Raw genomic sequence first — 19,695 nt, forward strand, 5'->3', positions numbered from 1 at the left:
GGAAGGCACAGAGAAACTAACTAAAGGAATGAACAGTCGATTCAGTAAAACAATATCAGAAAATTTCCCAAATCTGAAAAATAAAAAGGAATTCAAATACAAGAGGCTTATAGGACTCCAAATATACAAAATTACAATAGACCCACACCAAGGCACATTATAATGAAAATACCTAACATACAAAATAAAGACAGAATTATAAAGGCTGTGTGCGAAAAAAAATCAAATTACAATCAGGGGGAAACCAATACAGATATCAGCAGATTTTTCAACCCAGACCCTAAAGATAGGACATGGAACAATATTTTTCAAGCTCTGAAAGAAAACATATGCCAACCAAGAATCTTTTTTTTTTTTTTTATTGTAAACTAATGGGATACATGTTGTTTCTCTGTTTGTACATGGTGTAAAGGCATACCATTTGTGTAATCATAAATTTACATAGAGTAATGGTGTTTGATTCATTCTGTTATTTTTTTCCCTTCCCCCCACCCCTCCCACCCCTCTTTACCCTCTATACAGTACTTCCTTCCTCCATACTTGCCCCCCTCCCTAACCCTAACTCTAATCCTAACACTAACCCTTCCCAAGAATCTTATACCCAGCAAAACTTACCTTCAGAATTGAAAACAGAATAAAATCCTTCCATGATAAACAAAAGCTAAAAGAATTTACAAAAAGAAAGCCAGCACTACTGAACATTCTCAACAATGTATTCCATGAGAAAGAGATGAAAAACAACAATGTAAATCAGCAAAGGGAGAAACATCCCTAGAGGAATAGCCAAATAAAGGAGAAAAGAAAAACAAAAATGAGCCAAATGATCAGGAATCCATATCATATCTCATTAATAACCCTGAATATTATCATATCTCATTAATAACCCTGAATATTAATGGCCTGAACTCAAAAGACATAGACTGGCAGATTGGAATAAAAAGAAAGATCCAACAATATGCTGCCTACAAGAGACTCATCTCATAGAAAGAGATACCCACAGACTAAAGGTGAAAGGATGGGAAAAAATATATCATGAACATGGACTCAGCAAAAAAGCCAGAGTATTCATCCTCATATCAGATTATGTGGACTTCAAGCCAAAGTTAGTCAGAAGGGATAAGGAAGGACAATTCAATCTGCTTAGGAGAAGGCTAAATTAGCAAGACATAACAAACATAAATATCTATGCCCCAAACAATGCCTCATCCATGTATGTCAAACAAATTCTTCTCAAATCGAGAAATCAAATAGACCACAAAATAGTAATACTAGGTGATTTTAGCACACCTCTCTCACCACCGGACAGATCTTCCAAACAAAAATTGAACAAGCATTGTATTTATGAGCATTGATCTTGTAACCTGCTACTTTACTGAATTCGCTTATGAGTTCTAAAAGGTTTCTGGTGGAATTTCCAGGTTCCTTTAAATACATAATCATGTCATCAGTGAACAGGGATAGTTTGAGTTCTTCTTTTCAAATTCGTATCCCTTTAATTTCTTTGGTTTGTCTAATTTCTGTGGCTAGAGTTTCAAGGATGATGTTGAATAGAAGTGGTGAAAGAGGGCATCCCTGCCTTGTTCAAGATTTTAGGGGGGAATGCTTTCAGTTTTTCACCATTTAGAATGATATTGGCCATGGGCTTAGTGTAGATGGCCTTTACAATATTAAGGAATGTTCCCACTATCCCAATTTTTTCTAATGTTTAGAGCATGAAGGGATGCTATATTTTATTGAATGCTTTTTCTGCATCTACGGAAATAATTATGTGATTCTTAACTTTAAGTCTCTTGATATGGTGAATGACATTTATTGATTTCCAGATGTTGAACCATACTTGCATCCCTGGGATAAAACCCACTTGATCGTGGTGCACTATCTTTTTAATGTATTTTTGGATGTGATTTCCTAAAATTTGGTTGAGAATTTTTGCGTCGATGTTCATTAAGGATATTGGTCTGAAATTTTCTTTCCTTGATGTGTCTCTGTCTGGTTTAGGTATCAGGGTGATATTGGCTTTATAGAATTAATTTGGGAGGATTTCCTCCTCTTCTATTTCATGGAATACTTTGAGAAGTATTGGAATGAGCTCTTCTTTAAAGGTTTTTTTTTTCTCAATATTTATTCATATTGATACATAAAATTTGAGTTTGTTTTCATTACTGTATAGTATTCAATAGTATTCTACTATATAAATGTTAATTTTTTTTCTTTTTTTATTTATTGTAAACAAATGGGATACATGTTGTTTGTTTGTACGTGGGTTAAAGACATACCATTTGTATAATCATAAATTTACATATGATAATGTTGTTTGATTCATTCTATTATTTTTTCCCTTCCCCCCACCGCTCCCACCGTTCTTTTCTCTCTAAACAGTCCTTTCTTCCTCCATTCTTGTCCCCCTCCCTAACTCGAACCCTAATTCTAACTCTAACACTAACCTCCCCCACCCTCCCCCTTATGTGTCATCATCCACTTATCAGCGAGATCATTCGTCCTTTAATTTTTTGAGATTGGCTTATCTCACTTAGCATGATGGTCTCCAATTTCATCCATTTGCCTGCAAATGCCATAATTTTATCATTCTTTATGGCAGAGTAATATTCCATTGTATATATATACCATAGTTTCTTTATCCACTCATCAATTGAAGGACATCTAGGTTGTTTCCACATTCTGGCTATTGTGAATTGAGCAGCTATGAACATTGATGTGGCTGTATCTCTGTAGTATGCTGAATTTAAGTCCTTTGGGTATAGACCAAAAAGTGGAATAGCTGGGTCAAATGGTGGTTCCATTCCAAGTTTTCTAAGGAATCTCCACACTGCTTTCCAGAGTGGGTGCACTAATTTGCAGCCCCACCAGCAATGTATGAGTGTACCTTTCTCCCCACATCCTCGCCAACACCTGTTGCTTGTATTTTTGATAATCGCCATTCTAATTGGGGTGAGATGGAATCTTAGGGTGGTTTTGATTTGCATTTCTCTTATTACTAGAGATGTTGAACATTTTTTCATATGTTTGTTGATTGCTTGTACATCCTCTTCTGTGAAGTGTCTGTTCATTTCCTTAGCCCATTTGTAGATTGGATTATTTGTATTGTTGGTGTAGAGTTTTTTGAGTTCTTTATAGATTCTGGAGATTAGTGCTCTATCTGAAGTATGATTGGCAAAGATATTCTCCCACTCTCTTTCTTTACACTCTCTTTCTTTCCCACTCCCACGCTCTTTCTTCACATTACTGATAGTTTCCTTTGCTGAGAGAAAGCTTTTTAGTTTGAATCTATCCCAGTTATTGATTCTTGCTTTTATTTCTTGTGCTATGGGAGTCCTGTTGAGGAAGTCTGGTCCTAGGCCGACATGTTGAAGATCGGGACCTACTTTTTCTTCTATAATCTGCAGAGTCTCTGGTCTGATTCCAAGGTCCTTAATCCATTTTGAGTTGAGATATGGGTTTAGTTTCATTCTGTTGCATATTGATTTCCAATTCTCCCAGCAACATTTGTTGAAGAGGCTATCTTTTCTCCATTGCATATTTTTGGCGACTTTGTCTAGTATTAGAAAGTTGTATTTATTTGGGTTTGTGTCCGTGTCCTCTATTCTGTACCATTGATCTACCTGTCTATTTTGGTAGCAATACCATGCCGTCTTTGTTACTATTGCTTTGTAATAAAGTTGAAGCTCGGGTATTGCGATACCCCCTGCTTCATTTTTCCTGCGAAGGATTCCTTTAGCTATTCTGGGTTTCTTATTCTTCCAGATGAATTTCATGATTGCTTGCTCTATTTCTGTAAGGTACGTCATTGATCTTGTAACCTGCTACTTTACTGAATTCACTTATGAGTTCTAAAAGTTTTCTGGTGGAATTTCCTGGTTCTTCTAAGTATATAATCATATCATCCGCAAATAGGGATCGTTTGAGTTCTTCTTTTCCTATTTGTATTCCTTTAATTTCCTTGGTCTGTCTAATTGCACTGGCTAGAGTCTCAAGAACAATATTGAATAGGAGTGGTGAAAGAGGGCATCCCTGCCTTGTTCCAGTTTTTAGGGGGAATGCTTTCAGTTTTTCACCATTTAGAATGATAGTAGCCATGGGCTTAGCATAGATGGCCTTTACAATGTTAAGGAATGTTCCTACTATCCCTATTTTTTCTAGTATTTGAGCATGAAGGGGTTTTGTATTTTATCAAATGCTTTTTCTGCTTCCATTGAAATAATCATGTGATTCTTGACTTTAAGTCTATTGATATGGTGACTTACATTTATTGATTTACGGATGTTGAACCAACCTTGCATCCCTGGGATAAAACCCACTTGATCGTGGTGCACTATCTTTTTAATATGTTTTTGTATGCGATTTGCTAAAATTTTATTGAGAATTTTTGCGTCAATATTCATTAATGATATCGGTCTGAAATTTTCTTTCCTCAATTTGTCTCTGTCTGGCTTGGGTATCAGGGTAATATTGGTTTCATAGAATGAGTTTGGGAGGGTACCCTCTTCTTCTATTTCATGGAATACTTTGAGAAGTATTGGAATGAGCTCTTCTTAAAGGTTTGTAGAACTCGGCTGAGAACCCATCTGGTCCTGGACTTTTCTTTGTTGGTAGGCTTTTGATGACCTCTTCTACTTCATTAGTTGAAATTGGTCTATTTAAATTGTTTCTGTCCTCCTCGTTCAATTTAGACAATTCATATGTCTCTAGAAACCTGTTGATGTCTTCGAAATTTTCTATTTTGTTGGAATATAGATTTTCAAAATAGCTTCTAATTATGTTTTGTATTTCAATCCTGTCTGTTGTGATATTTCCTTGTTCATTCTGAATTTTAGTGATTTGGGTTTTCTCTCATCTTCTCTTTGTTAGAGTGGCTAAGGGTTTATCAATTTTGTTTATTGTTTCAAAGAACCAACTATTTATTTTGACAATTTTTTGTATTGTTTCTTTTTTTCAATTTCATTGTTTTCAGCTCTGAGTTTAACTATTTCCTGTCTTCTACTGCTTTTGGTGTTGGTCTGTTCTTCTTTTTCTAGGGCTTTGAGCTGTAGTGTTAGGTTGTTTATTTGTTGATTTTTACTTCTTTTATTGAATGCGCTCCATGAAATAAATTTTCCTCTAAGTACTGCTTTCATGGTGTCCCAAAGATTTTGATATGATGTTTCTTTGTTCTCATTTACCTCTAAGAATTTTTTAATTTCCTTCCTAATATCTTCTGTTATCCATTGATCATGTAGTAGCATATTGTTTAATCTCCAGGTGTTGGAGTAGCTTCTGTTTTTTACTCTTTCATTTATTTCTAATTTCAATCCATTATGATCTCATAGAATACAAGGTAGTGTCTCTATCTTCTTGTATTTGCTTATATTAGCTTTGTGGCATAATATATGGTCTATTTTAGAGAAGGATCCATGTGCTGCTGAGAAGAAAGTGTATTCGCTCTTGGTTGGATGGTATATTCTATAAATGTCCGTTAAGTCTAAATTATTGATTGTGTTATTGAGATCTATGGTTTCTTTGTTCAATTTTTGTTTGGAAGATCTGTCCAGTGGTGAGAGAGGCGTGTTAAAATCACCTAGTATTATTGTGTTATGGTCTATTTGTTTTCTGAAATTGAGAAGGATTTGTTTGACATACATGGATGAGTCACTGTTTGGGACATAGATGTTTATGATTGTTATGTCTTGCTGATTTATGGTTCCCTTAAGCTGTATGTAATGTCCTTCTTTATCCCTTCTGACTAGTTTTGACTTGGAGTCCACATTATTTGAAATGAGGATGGATACCCCAGCTTTTTTGTTGAGTCCATGTGCATGCTATGTTTTTCCCCATCTTTTCACCTTTAGTCTGTGGGTATATCGTTCTACGAGGTGAGTCTCTTGCAGGCAACATATTGTTGGATCTTTCTTTTTGATCCAATCTGGCAGTCTATGTCTTTTGATTGATGAGTTCAGGCCACTAATATTCAGGGTTATTATTGATATATGATTAGTATTTCCAGTCATTTGGTTCATTTTATTTATTTATTTATTTATTTTGAGACAACTTGGTTCTTCCTTTATTTGACAGTTCCTTTAGGATAGTTCCTCCCATTGCTGATTTGTTTCTTTGTTTTTCATCTCTTCCTCGTGGAATATTTTGCTGAGAATGTTCTGTAATGCTGGCTTTCTTTTTGTCAATTCTTTTACCTTTTGTTTATAATGGAAGGATTTTATTTCCTCATCAAATTTGAAGGTAAGTTTTGCTGGGTATAAGATTCTTGGTTGGCATCCATTTTCTTTCAGGGCTTGAAAAATGTTGTTCCAGGCCCTTCTAGCTTTTAGGGTCTGGATTGAAAAATCTGCTGATATCCATATTGGTTTCCCCCTGGATGTAATTTGATTCCTCTCTCTTCCGGCCTTTAAAATTCTGTCTTTATTTTGTATGTTAGGTATTTTCATTATAATGTGCCTTGGTGTAGGTCTGTTGTAATTTTGTATATTTGGAGTCCTATAAGCCTCTTGTACTTGATCTTGCATTTCATTCTTCAGATTTGGGAAATTTTCTGATAGTATTTCATTGAATAGATTGTTCATTCCTTTGGTCTGTTTCTCTAAGCCTTCCTCAATCCCAATAATTCTTAAATTTGGGCTTTTCATGATATCCCATAGTTCTTGGAGATTCTGTTCATGATTTCTTACCATCTTCTCTGTTTGTTCAACTTTGTTTTCAAGGTTAAATATTTTATCTTCAATGTCTGATGTTCTGTCTTCCAGGTGTTCTATCCTATTTGTTATGCTTTCTATGGAGTTCTTAATTTGGTTTATTGTTTCCTTCATTTCAAGGATTTCTGTTTGTTTTTTTTTCAATATCTCTAACTCTTTATTTAAATGGTCTTTTGCTTCCTGTATTTGCTCTTTTAACTGTCAATTGGTGAGATCATTCAGTGCCTGCATTTGCTCTTGCATCTCGTCATTTGCTTCCCTGATCATTTTAATTATGTACATTCTCAACTCCCTTTCTGTCATTTCTTCTGCCATGCTGTCGTTGGGTTTCATTGATGTAACATCTAGATTTGTTTGCAGCATTTTCTTTCCTTGTTTTCTCATATTGTTCAGGTATCAGTTGACTGCTGTTATATTGCAGATTTGCTCTATTGTCTTATAATATCCCTGAAGATTTCTGGTATATCCCCTCTTAGCCTTCAGTAGCCTGAAGTCTTGGAGGAAGTTGATAATGTGGTGCTCCACAAGGGAGCTGACTCCCTAGGGGTGGTGGCCTTCCGGTGGGGTATAATCCCTGCTAGTGGGCAGAGGTCCCTTCACTTGCTGATGAATGGTCATCCAAAGGGGAAATAGGGTGTGGGCTGATGCAAGGCCAGTTTGGGCCTGTGTCTCTGATTTTACAGTCCTTTTGGGAGAACCTCACCCGACAGGAAGGACTCACCCAGTGGGGAGGTCTCGCTGGTTGGTTTCCCTCCCAGAGGTTCCATTCAATTCACAACTACCGCCTGGACCTACCTCCTGGGCCTGGAAGCCTCGCCCTTCACAGACGAATCTCCTTAGGCTGCCTCTCCTCAGAGAAGCTGCCTGCAGTCCTGGAGCCTTCGCTCCGCCCCTCAGTTTGTCTGTGGGGCTCTTCCACCAAGAAGCTGCCTAGGCCCTGGGACCCTGCTCTGCACTTTTCACCTGGCTATGCTGCCCCTCCTCTGAGCAGCCACCTGGAGCCCCTTATGATCACTCCGAGTCCCAGTGACCCGCCACACACCTTTTCCTCCGGCAGCCACCTGGTGTTCCGTTGGTTGCTCTAAGTCCAAGTGACCCACCACGCACCTCCTCTCCACCAGGCAGTCACCCAGAGATCTGGTGTGTTCGTCACGAGTCTCAGGAACTCACTGTGCACCTTCTCGTCCCATCTGCCACCCGTAGCCCTGGTGCAGTCACTTCGAGCCCAAGCACCCCGCCGCTCCTCCTCCTTCTCCAGACAACCCCCCTGTGTTCAGAAGTGGATGCTCTGGGTCCAAACCACTCACCACGCTGCTCCACCAGATAGCCGCCCAGAGCCCTGGTGCAGCTGCTACAAGACCAAGCAACGTGCCGAGTCCGTATTTCTCCTCCTCTGGGCAGCCCCCTGTGTTCAGGGGTGGTCGCTTTCAGTCCAAACAGCTCACCGAGCACACTCTCCTTTGGGCAGCCTCCCAGAGCCCGGGTGGGTTGCGCCGAGTCCAAGAGCTGTGGTGAGCAGCCACCTCTCCAATGCTCCCAGTTGTCCGCATTCACTGCTCCAGCGGGGGGAGGGGCGTCTTGCTGGCAGCTCTACCTCACATAGTTCCCTGCGTTCGGGGACTACTGCCCCATCTGGGACACCTGCCCAATGGGAGACACTCACCCGGCTGCTTTGAGTTGGTCCCAAGTCTCTCTATATCTCCTCTTCTTGAGACCTGAGTTCTGGAGCAACACGAAACGCAGCTACCCTCTAGTCCGCTATCTTGAATCCCGACTTTAAAGGTTTTGTAGAATTAGGCTGAGAACCCATCTGGTCCTGGACTTTTCTTTGTTGGTAGGCTTTTGATGACCTCTTCTATTTCATTACTTGAAATTGATTTATTTAAGTTGTGTATATCCTCCTCATTCAGTTTAGGTAATTCATATGTCTCTAGAAACTTGTTAATGTCTTCGAGGTTTTCTGTTTTGTTGGAACATATATTTTCAAAATAGCTTCTAATTATGTTTTGTATTTCACTCGTGTCTGTTGTGATATTTCCTTGTTCATTTCAAATTTTAGTAGTTTGTTTTCTCCTTCTTTCTCTTCATTAGTGTAGCTAAAGTTTTATCAATTTTGTTTATTTTTTTCAAAGAACCAACTTTTTACTTTGTTAATTTTTCCAATTGTTTCTTTTGTTTCAATTTTAACTATTTACTGTCTTCTACTACTTTCTCATACTAGACAAAGAAGCCAAACATATGCAATGGAGAAAAGATAGACTCTTCAACAAATGGTGCTGGGAAAAGTGGAAATCCATACGCAACAGAATGAAATTAAACCCCTATCTCTCACCCTGCACAAAACTCAACTCAAAATGGATCAGTGACCTTGAAATCAGACCAGAGATCCTGCAAATTATAGAAGAAAATGTAGGCCCAAGTCTTCAACTTGTTGGCTTAGGATCAGACTTCCTTAACAAGACTCCCATAGCACAAGAAATAAAAGCAAGAATCAACAACTGGGATAGTTTCAAGCTAAAAAGATTTCTCTCAGCAAAGGAAACTATCAGTAATGTGAAGAGAGGGCCTACAGAGTGGGAGAATATCTTTGCCACTCATACTGCAGATACAGTGCTGATTTCCAGAATATATAAAGAACTCAAAAATCTCTACACCAAGAATACAAATAATCCAATCAACAAATGGTCTAAGGAAATGAAAAGACATTTCACAGAAGATGTACAAGCAATGAATAGATATATGAAAAAATGCTCAACAACTCTTGTAATAAGAGAAATGCAAATCAAAACCACCCTAAGATTCCATCTCACCCCAATTAGAAGGGCGATTATCAAGAACACAAGCAACAACAGATGTTGGTGAGGATGTGGGGAAAAAGGTACACTCATATATTGCTGGTGGGGTTGCAAATTAGTGCAGCCACTCTGGAAAGCAGTATGGAGATTCCTCAGAAATCTTGGAATGGAACCACCATTTGACCTAGCTATCCCACTTATTGGCCTATACCCAAAGGACTTAAAATCAGCATAATACAGAGACACAGCCAATCAATGTTCATTGCTACTCAATTCACCATAGCCAGACTGTGGAACCAACCTAGATGTCCTTCAATTGATGAATGGATAAAGCAACTGTGGCATATATATAATGGAATATTACTGTGCCATAAAGAATGATAAAATTATGGCATTTTCAGGCAAATGGATGAAATCGGAGAACATCATGCTAAGTGAGATAAGCGAATCTCAAAAACACAAAGGATGAATTATCTCACTGATAAGTGAATGATGACATATAATGGGGAGTGGGTGGGGTTAGCATTTTGGTTAGGGTTAATTTTAGGGTTAGGGTTAAGAAGGGCGGCAATATAGCAGAAAGGAAGGACTGTATAGAGGGAAAAGACTGGTTGGAGGGGTGGGGGGAAGGAAAAAATAACAGAATTAATCAAACAATATTACCCTATATATATTTATGTTTACACAAATGGTATGCCTTTACTCCATGTACAGAGAAACAACATGTATCCCATTTGTTGACAATTAAAAAAACTCTAAAATAAATAAAATAAAGTCTAGATATTAGACATCTTATCTAATTATTGTTAAGGCAAAAGCAATTTCAAAGCCTCCAGAAAAAATTTAATCTATTACAAATGCTTTATAATATTAAGTAACATGGTTTCTTAAAAATGCAATATGTAGGTGATTTTACATACACATGACCAACTTACTGTTGTCTTTCTTCTCAGTTTAATTTTTTTTTATAATTTAATATTAAAACTAGGCATATAAACCATATAATAAATTTCAATCCGTTGGATAGTTTTGTATGTCTATACAGAAGCAGCCATGTTTCATTTTTGGAAGACTAACATTTTATTTTGCTTTCATATACATACATATATATGTCTGTATGTAATATATATACGTGTTTATACGCATGTGTGTTGTGTGTATGTAGTAAAATAAAAATGTGTTACCAGAAAACTCTTTAAATATTTAACAGTGGAATGAGATTTGTGTTTGAGAATACTAAAATTATACAATAAACATTGTTAAAAATATTAAAAAAACAATAAAAAAGAAAAAGGCTGAGGAGATTTATTACCCGCAGACCTTCCTGACATGAAATGAAGGCCTTCAGGCTGAAATGAAAGAACATAAGAAAAAAATTTAAATAGTAAATATAAGTACGTTGGTTGATATAAAAAACAGTATTATTATACTTTTGGTTCTTAACTCTTCTTATTTTTTAAATATATGATTTAAAACGCAAATGCAACCAACAAATATAAATGTTAACAGGCACATAAGTGATAAAAAGATAATCTATGACAACAATATAAAGAAAAGAGAAATATACAAGGCAGAGTGTTTATATACTATTGAACTAGAGTGGTATTATTCAAACAGTTGTTATGATGATAATATTGTAATTGTAATCTCCAGAGTAAGCAGTAAAAATTAATTACAATGTTATAGAAATGGAGAAAAGGCAAGGCAATCAGAAATGTGATCTACCAAAAATAAATAAGTAAATAAACCTAAATGCATACAAGGACAACAATGAAGAAATTGAGAAATAGAAACAATAAGACATCAAAAAATAGCTGAACTGGAAGACATAAGTCCTTTCTTATTGGCAAACACTAAATATGAGTGAATCAAACTCTAAAGGGAGATTTGCATATAGGACTAAAAACAACAACTGAATCGAGTAAATACTGTATACAAGTGATGCATTTCAGATATAAATACATAAGGAAATTTTTAAAAAATATAAAAAGTTGTTCAATAAGACTAGTAACCAAAAAAGCTGGGTCAGCTATATTTTTGCCAGATAAAACATATTTTAATTGTTTTAAAAAGTTAAGAGGAATTAAAGACTATATTTTGTTAAGAGATTCAGTACATTTAAAATGTAACAATTATGAAGATATGATATCTATATAGGAATAGAAACTGAAATTATATTAAAAACTAACAGAATTGAAAAAGACTAGAATGTTCAACAATTATACTGGAACCCTTCAATACCCCATTTCAATACCACATAGAAGAAACAGACAGAAGTTAAATAAAGAAACATAAGACTTGAACAAAACTATATACATAATGTATCAGAGCTAGCAGATGTACATAGAAAACTCCACCTAACATACATTCTTTTCAAGTGCATACAGAAAATACTACAAGACTAGAGGTAAATAAGGCCATGACAAAGACTTTAATAATTAATTTCTTAAGAAGAAAGCTATACATAGCATCTTGGAATCCAATCAGAAAAGAATGAAGATAGAAATAGATAGTGGAAGGAAAACTGGAAAACTCACAAATATGTTTATGTCACAATTAAGTGACATAAACTTAACCAATGGGCCAAAGAAGAAATCACAATGGATATTATAAGACAAATAAAAACAAAAAAAACAAATAAAGGAACTAAGACAATAATACCATTACATAAGAAATTCAAGTAAAGCACTGTTAAGAGAAAATTTACAGACATAAAGCTTGAATTGAAAGACTATCTCAAATTCATAACCCAACTATATGTCGGGTAGAGCTAGAAAATGAACAGAAAATTAAACCCAAAGTTAGCACAATGAAAGCTGAAGTAAAGAACAGAGCAGAGGTGCAGGGGCCAGCCCTAGCAGGGGCCGGGTGTCCTAGGTGGATGGGAGGTGTTGGCACGGTGGAGAAACAGCACACAGAGACACCAAGTGTTCTGAGGCTGAATCTGTCTTTATTTTTTCTGTCAGTCTTTTTATAGATATTTTTCTTTAGTAATGATTATATAATTTTTGTTTAGTTTAAAACAAGAAAAACCTTCAAAAGTTCAATCTATGCTTCTTCTCAAAGTACACATTCTCTCTGTATGACAGATTAAAACAATCTTGTGGGCTGGCTGGGGATATAGCTCAGTTGGTAGAGTGCCTACCTTGCAAGCACAAGACCCTGGATTCAATCCCCAGCACTGCAAAAAAAAAAAAAAAAAAAAACTTGTCTGTCTCCCAGCTATACTGAGGGCACCATGATCTGGCAGCCTTTAACCTTCAGAACAAACACATCACTAGATTTTCTAAGAAACCACACCCACCATGAACTCCAGTGTTTCACAGTGAAAAATTTTACTATTATTAAAGGGCAAGGAAATCACCTTATAATTAATATTTAGTCTATTCTAATTTCATATAACGGTGAACTACAATCTTATTCTGATTCTTAAAGAATTAGACTAAACATAGGAAAAGCACAAATTATATTTATGACTAATCTAAATGTTTTTATCATGCAAAGTATCTCTCGAATCAACTATTGAAACTAAGAAAACAACAAAGGCTAACCACTGCATGCAAGCTCAGAGGAATGCCTCTTTATCCATCTATTATTATACTAAAGCAGTCATGGGTTCCTTTTACCTTGAGCACAGCTACAATTGTTTATTTTCATGTATTTTATATGTGTACTACTGACAAATTTTTATTGTGCACTATTTTGTGTCCCAAAACAGTAAAACTTTCCCAATGTTTTTCCAATAAGTTTCTAAATGATATATTGATTATTAATATTAAAAAGCAACTACACATAGAGACATGCCACGCTTATGGCCCCCAAGAGGGAGGACAATCAACAGAACCATGTCAAATGCTGAGTCCTTTATTCCAACAGACCAAGTCAAGTGTCAGATCCTCTACTCCAACAGACCATGTCAGGTGTTGGAGTGGCAGGAAATAGATGCAGCAGGAGGCAGACACGGTGGTGTGTGCGCCTAATGTCTTAGTCAAAGGACGCTGAGGAAGGAGGTCAGCTTTGGCAATTCAACTAGACCCTGCCTTAAAAAAAGTAAATATATATTTTTTTGTAATTTGTTATTTATTCTTAACTAGGGACTGGAGATTGATGTAGTCCAGGGATGAGGTGCTTGCCTAGCCACGTGCAAAGCCCTTGGTTCAATCACAAACACTAGAAGGGAAAATGAGTGGAGATAATCTGAACAAAGAATACAAAATCAATGCCAAAAAAATTAAAAATCAACAGAATTAGAAGATAGTTCTTTGAAACTAATCAAATTTGACAAACCAATTGCTAGATCAACAGAGGATGGAAGAGAATGCCAACAACTACTGTGCTAACAGATTGATGATCTAATAAAATGGACAAACTGATAGAAACATGAACTACAAAAAATGATTAAGGAAAAAATAATCTAAATGGAACTATGACAAGTGAGGAGAATTAATCAGTACAAAATATTACGACAAAGAAAAGTCCAGGACCAGATGATTTCAATAGTGTAGACTATCAATCATTTAAAGAAGACTTAATACCAATCCTTCTCAAATTGTTTCAAAAATTGAAGAGGGGGGAATAATTTCTAGCTCATTTTTAAGGCCAGCATTACCGTGAAAACAAAGTCTGGCAAAGACATTACAAGAAAAAAAAAAAACTACAGGGAATATATTTTATTATTACAAAGGCAAAATTCCTTAAGAAAATACTAACAGATATAGTGGGGTCTAGAGGCACACTCTGGGATTACAGGGCCTCAGGAGTGTGAAACAGGAAGATCTGAGTTCGAAGCCAGGTTCAGCAAAAGCAGGCTGCTAAGAAACTCGGGGAGACCCTATCTCTAAATGAGATACAAAATAGGGCCTGAGGATGTGCCTCAGTGGTCAAGTGCTGCTGATTTCAATCCCCTGTACCAAAAAAGGAAAAGAAAATAAAAGGGATCAAAGATGTAAACCTAAGTACAATAAAACTCTTAATCAAAAGCATAGGGGGTAATCCCAGTGGTTTGGGAGGCTGAGGTAGGATGATTGTGAGTTCAAAGTCAGCCTCAGCAACTTACTGAGGCCCTAAGCAACTCAGTGAGACCCTGTTTCTAAATAAAATACAAAATGGGGCCGGGGATTTAGCTCAGTGTTCAACTACCCCTGAATTCAAATCCGTGTATGAAAGAGACAGGGGGTGAGGAGAGAGAGAAATGTATAGACATCATTTTTTACTATAAATCACTTAAAGCACAAGGACCCAGGCATTATTATGTAAGAGTAATTTGAAATAAATGGTAAAGCATTTAAAATACCTCAAAGATGGGGAGGATTAAAGCACCTCAATTTTAAGATTTAAAAGTGAAAAGGAAACCACTTGTACTGGAAGAAAATATGAATGTGTTCCCTCAATATCTTATTGTGATGAGGCCTTTTCTAACTGTATTTCAAAATATAGCAACATAAAAGTAAAATTAAATAATCATATAAAAGTAAAAACTTTTCATGGAAAGAAAGTTTTGAATTAAAAAAAATAGACAACCTTTAAAAATCGCAATCCACATCATGAACTCCTAAAAAAAAAAAAAAAGATCAATGACCTATTAGAAAAAAAAGGTCATAAGAGTTCAAGGGGGGGATAATTTAATACCCCTTGGACATGTGAAGAAATACCCAGTATCACTGATAAACTCAATAGAGAAACTCAATAGCCTGAATTACTTCAGTTCTCATCTATCACAATGACAAAATCCTGAGTCTGACAATACATTCAGCAGGCAACCCTAAGGAAAAATACTTCATATACTTTCAGGTAATAGTACAAAATGGCAATCTAGCAGTATCTACCACAATGACAGAGGCATTTATCTTTTCTTAAATAATTCTTTATTTTAGAACTTTTTAGATTTACAGAAAAATTTTAAATTGTATCTCCTATTGCACACACCCAGTTTTTACTATTAAGATTTTACAATGGTATAGTACCTTTTTATAATTAATGAACAAATACTAATGCATCATTATTTACTGAAGTTTATTCATTTTTTAGATTTCCTTAGTTTTACTGAATGCACTATTACTGATTTGGGGCCCTATCCAGTTTACCATAGTGTATTTTAATAATCACATCTTCTTAGGTTACTCTTGGCTGTAATAGTCTGTCTGACTTTCTTGTCTTTGATGACATGAACAGTTTTGAGGAGTACCACTCAAGTATTTTGTAGAAAGACCCTCAGTTGAGATTTTTCTTCTGGTTTTCCATAATTAGCCTGGGGTTATGGTTTTGGGGGAGGAAGACCACAGAGGGGAAAAACCTTTCTCATTACATCATGCTATCAATATGATTTATAAACATCAATACTAAGTTTGATCATATTATTGAAGTGGTGTTAAGTTTCTCCTATGTCAAGTTATTCTTTTTCCAATTTTCCATACTGTACTATTGAGAAAGAAGTTACACAGTATAACCTACACTTAGGGAGTTAGGAGAACACCTTGAGAACTGAATAGCTTCATAAAACATTTGGAATTGTTCTGCACAAGAAATTTATCTAATCTTCCTTATTTAGTTGGCCACTTATTTTTGTCAGTATGAACCCATGGATAGTATTTTATACTTGTGTTATAATTTAATAGTACTTTATGTTTTAATTTTAATTTTTTCAGACTGCATTTATATTCATTGTACACAAATGGAGTATGACTTTTCATTTCTATAGTTGTACACAATGTAGATTCACATCATTCATGTAATCAGGCATTCACATAAGGCAATAATGTCTGTCTCACTATACTATCTTTCCTTCCAGTACTCTATTTTGTTGCACAACTTGTCCCAGTATCCTTCATTGAGAGTTCTTTCAGTGGGCTGTGTCCCTCAAGAAAGCCCACTCACAGTTCTTCTTTGGTATTACAAAACTTTTGGCATTACATTATGCTCCAGGTTTGTCTTTTATATTTTATCCTCTGTCCCAGTTCTAGAATCAGCCATTTCTCCAAGAAGTCTGGTTCCTTTTATAGAAAAATGACATTAGAAACCAAGATCTAGGTCTGAGTTATGCTTATTGCTACTAAATCACTACTTCTAGGTCCTCTCAAGTTGAAAGAGCAAGAAAATTTACATCTATTGATGTTTGTTCTCAAAATCGAAACCATACATTCACTGGTACAAATAGGAAATATAATTTTTTTTCATTTTCATGTGGCATTGTAGAGACAAAATACAGGAAACATCTACAGTGTCTACATAGGATCAAGTTATTTTCAGACTTAATTAATATTTATTTTTAGAAAAAAAGAAAAAATTTACAAGATACAAAGGTTTCACACAAGACATTATCATTGATGGTTGTTCTCCTTATACCATAACATGGGCCCTGTCTTATGAACTAGTGTTGGAAAGAACACAGACAGCATAGATGTGCTGGAGAACCATCATGGACAAGCAGAATTCACCACAGTGGATTTGACGACCAATGACATTGGGCCAGCCTATTCTAAAAGCAAGCCATGACATGGGGAAAACAGCAAAATTGTTCTGTGGGGTGGTGTGGGGGTGCCTGGCTCTCCTTAGAGTGCTTCACAGAGTTCCACTGAAGGATGATTGCAAAGACTCATCCTAAAAGGATTGCATGCCAGATGTATGTCTCCCTAGCTTGGATGTTATTCTGTGGAGTTTTCCTAATAATATATTACTCACTTCAGTCTGAGGATCTTGCTAGAGGTGATGGGAATAATTCTACAAATTTCCAGAAAAACATCATGGAGACAAAACACATGTTGAAACCCTGTGATGTTAACCTCACTACAGAAGAATGTTTTCATTATGTTAAAAACCAAATACTGCATTTGCTGGCACAGCCAGATCCTGTTGGGGCACAGAAACTTATAGATAACAATGTTTCCCCAAGTTCTAAGCACAAAGCACCTCCCACAGTAGCTACTAGATATGGACCAGCTTATTTTATCAATGGCAAGCCCTGGTGATTAGGTAAGGATAATCTGTAAGGTTACTGTTTTCTCATAATCTTTCAGTAAAAACAATTTCTGCCTATGCTTTGGAAACTTCTTTGATTTTAATAGTCACAAGCCTGTCATCAAAGCCTAAAGAAAAATGTATATAAACCCAGACTTCCCCAGAATAAAGTGTGAATGATTGCACCAGAACTAGAGTCTGTGTATTTCATTCTCCATCCATCATCGATGCTGTCTCCCAGTGCCCCATTACCAGTGTGGAACCCATGGACCCCTTCTAGGGCTAGACCCCAGCCAGGTGGCATGGGTGTGTGCCTCTGCCATGCAGTACCCACTGCCTTCACATCACAGCAACTACAGGAAACATAATGGTCCTTGGGGTTTGTTTCTGTTCTTTGCTTTTGTTCTGTGTTTTTTGCAGGGATATTTAGATTCCCAATTTCTTATGTATATCTCCTCTTCATTTATCAGTTTCAATTTCTTAAAGCAGTGTAAGTGCTTAGCATTTTGAATTTTTCAGAATCCAGATCTGCTCAATTGTAAATGAGCTAAGTCCTCTTCCTTCAGGGGCTATGGCTCCCACTCTGAGGACACATCACCCTCTGCCCAGCTGCTGGAGCTGTTATCTTTTCAGGAAGCATTTATCTCTTTGCTTGATTCAGAAGGGCCCTTGTCTCTGATCGTCTCTTTCTTCTGCTGCTGTTTCTCAAGCTTTGACAGTTGCTTTGGGTCTGAGGTGGCAGCACCAGGAGCAGGGGATTCCAGTTGTATGGTCACAGGCCCATCCATAATTCTGAATGTGTACCTGTATACAGGTACCAAACTTGCCATCTTTGATGAGCTCTGGCTTGTAGGTCTTTTGAAGCTACTACAGGAAGCTGTTGTAGAAGCCCTCTACCTGTTATGTGGACATCGCCAGGTGGAAGTCAGGCTTGTTCCCCTTGAGGACACACTGGAGGATAAACTGGCTGACACACAGCACCTCGTACTGTTTATCCATCACACTCTTTAACCAGTGCTTACCACTTTCATCCTGAAACATATGCAGGTTCAAAATCTTTTGAACCATGTGCTCCAGATTCTTCTGCATATATTCCAGTGAAATACCCAGGAACACAAAAATGTCACATTCAATGGCACTTATCTGTTGGGGGCTGTGCCATGTTGATCACATTGGCAGTGAGGAGGTTAATTGACATAAGCACACTCAGGTGATTTTATCATCCACGCACACAATGTATGCGCATGTGTTCTCGAGCACTAATTGCCTGCTAGGAGCATCTCGCCTAATCTTTGCGTAAGAGGCGTGGCCCTGCTCTCCGCCTCCTGGAGGTGATATAAGCATAGGCAGAACGAGACAGACACAGCAGCCATTAGCAGAAAAGCAGTAGAAGAAGACTCAAACATGAAAGCAGCTAGGAAACGTGTGGCAGTAGCTAGTAGGGACACAAGCAACAGCAGCCAGAAGAAAGGAAAAACACGTGCAGCAGCTAAAGGAAAAATGCAGCAGCTAGTAGGGAAAAGCGGTAGCAGCTAGCAGGCGTAGCAAGTCTCTCTTCCTCTAAGCTCTAAGCAAAGCCTGTCCATCTCTCAAGGTCTCTCTTAAGCAAAGTCTCTTTCTCTCTGATAAGCAAAGTCTCTCTCTCCTCTCAAAGCAAGTAAACCTCATTTCCTCTATCCTCTATAAACAAACAAGCAAGAAAGCAGTGTACTAAAGAGAAAGATAGAAGTGCTTCAGTTTCCACTCCACCACCCATAAGACCCGTGCAAGTTGTTGCTGCAAGCGGTGACAAATATCCATGGATTTTGTACCGCAAAGAGCCAGCGACACTTATCTGCTCCTCTCCAACTGTCAGGTTGGCCTGGGTGACATGCTGCACTATGACATTCATGGTGGTGGCTGGGGAGAGTAAAGCATCATCATGCTCTGTCTGGCCTTGCAACTCAATGGGTGACTCCGCGGCCGGCACCCTCTGCAGTTGACCTAGGATCAAGTTTTTACTAAATTATGCTACATTCACACAATGAAATACCATACAGATCTTTAAAGACAAAAATCTTGTCTACTTATGACAAGAGCTCCAAAATAAAATCCTCATTTGTTTATATTTGCAAAGAGAAACACAAAAGATAAATAGGATATTAAAAGTAATGTTTACACATTACATATAATGTTACATATAAAAAAGTAACAAAATATATTAAAGGTGTGGGGAGAAAAAAGTAGAGAGCAAAAGAGAAAATGAC

At 36.9% G+C, this 19,695-nt stretch overlaps 1 pseudogene across 1 annotated transcript; it reads right to left on the reverse strand.

Annotated features, from left to right (window-relative positions):
• Positions 1-17,996: 17,996 nt before the first annotated feature.
• On the reverse strand, positions 17,997-19,340 carry LOC306646066 (D-aminoacyl-tRNA deacylase 1-like; annotated as a pseudogene). Its single transcript has 2 exons — positions 19,284-19,340; positions 17,997-18,592 (listed from the first exon to the last, which is right to left on the reverse strand). The product of its transcript is annotated as a D-aminoacyl-tRNA deacylase 1-like (transcript).
• Between the last annotated feature and the right edge of the window lie 355 nt (positions 19,341-19,695).

Source organism: Sciurus vulgaris (assembly GCF_902686455.1).
Source record: "Sciurus vulgaris genome assembly, chromosome: 16".
Lineage (NCBI taxonomy): Eukaryota > Metazoa > Chordata > Mammalia > Rodentia > Sciuridae > Sciurus > Sciurus vulgaris.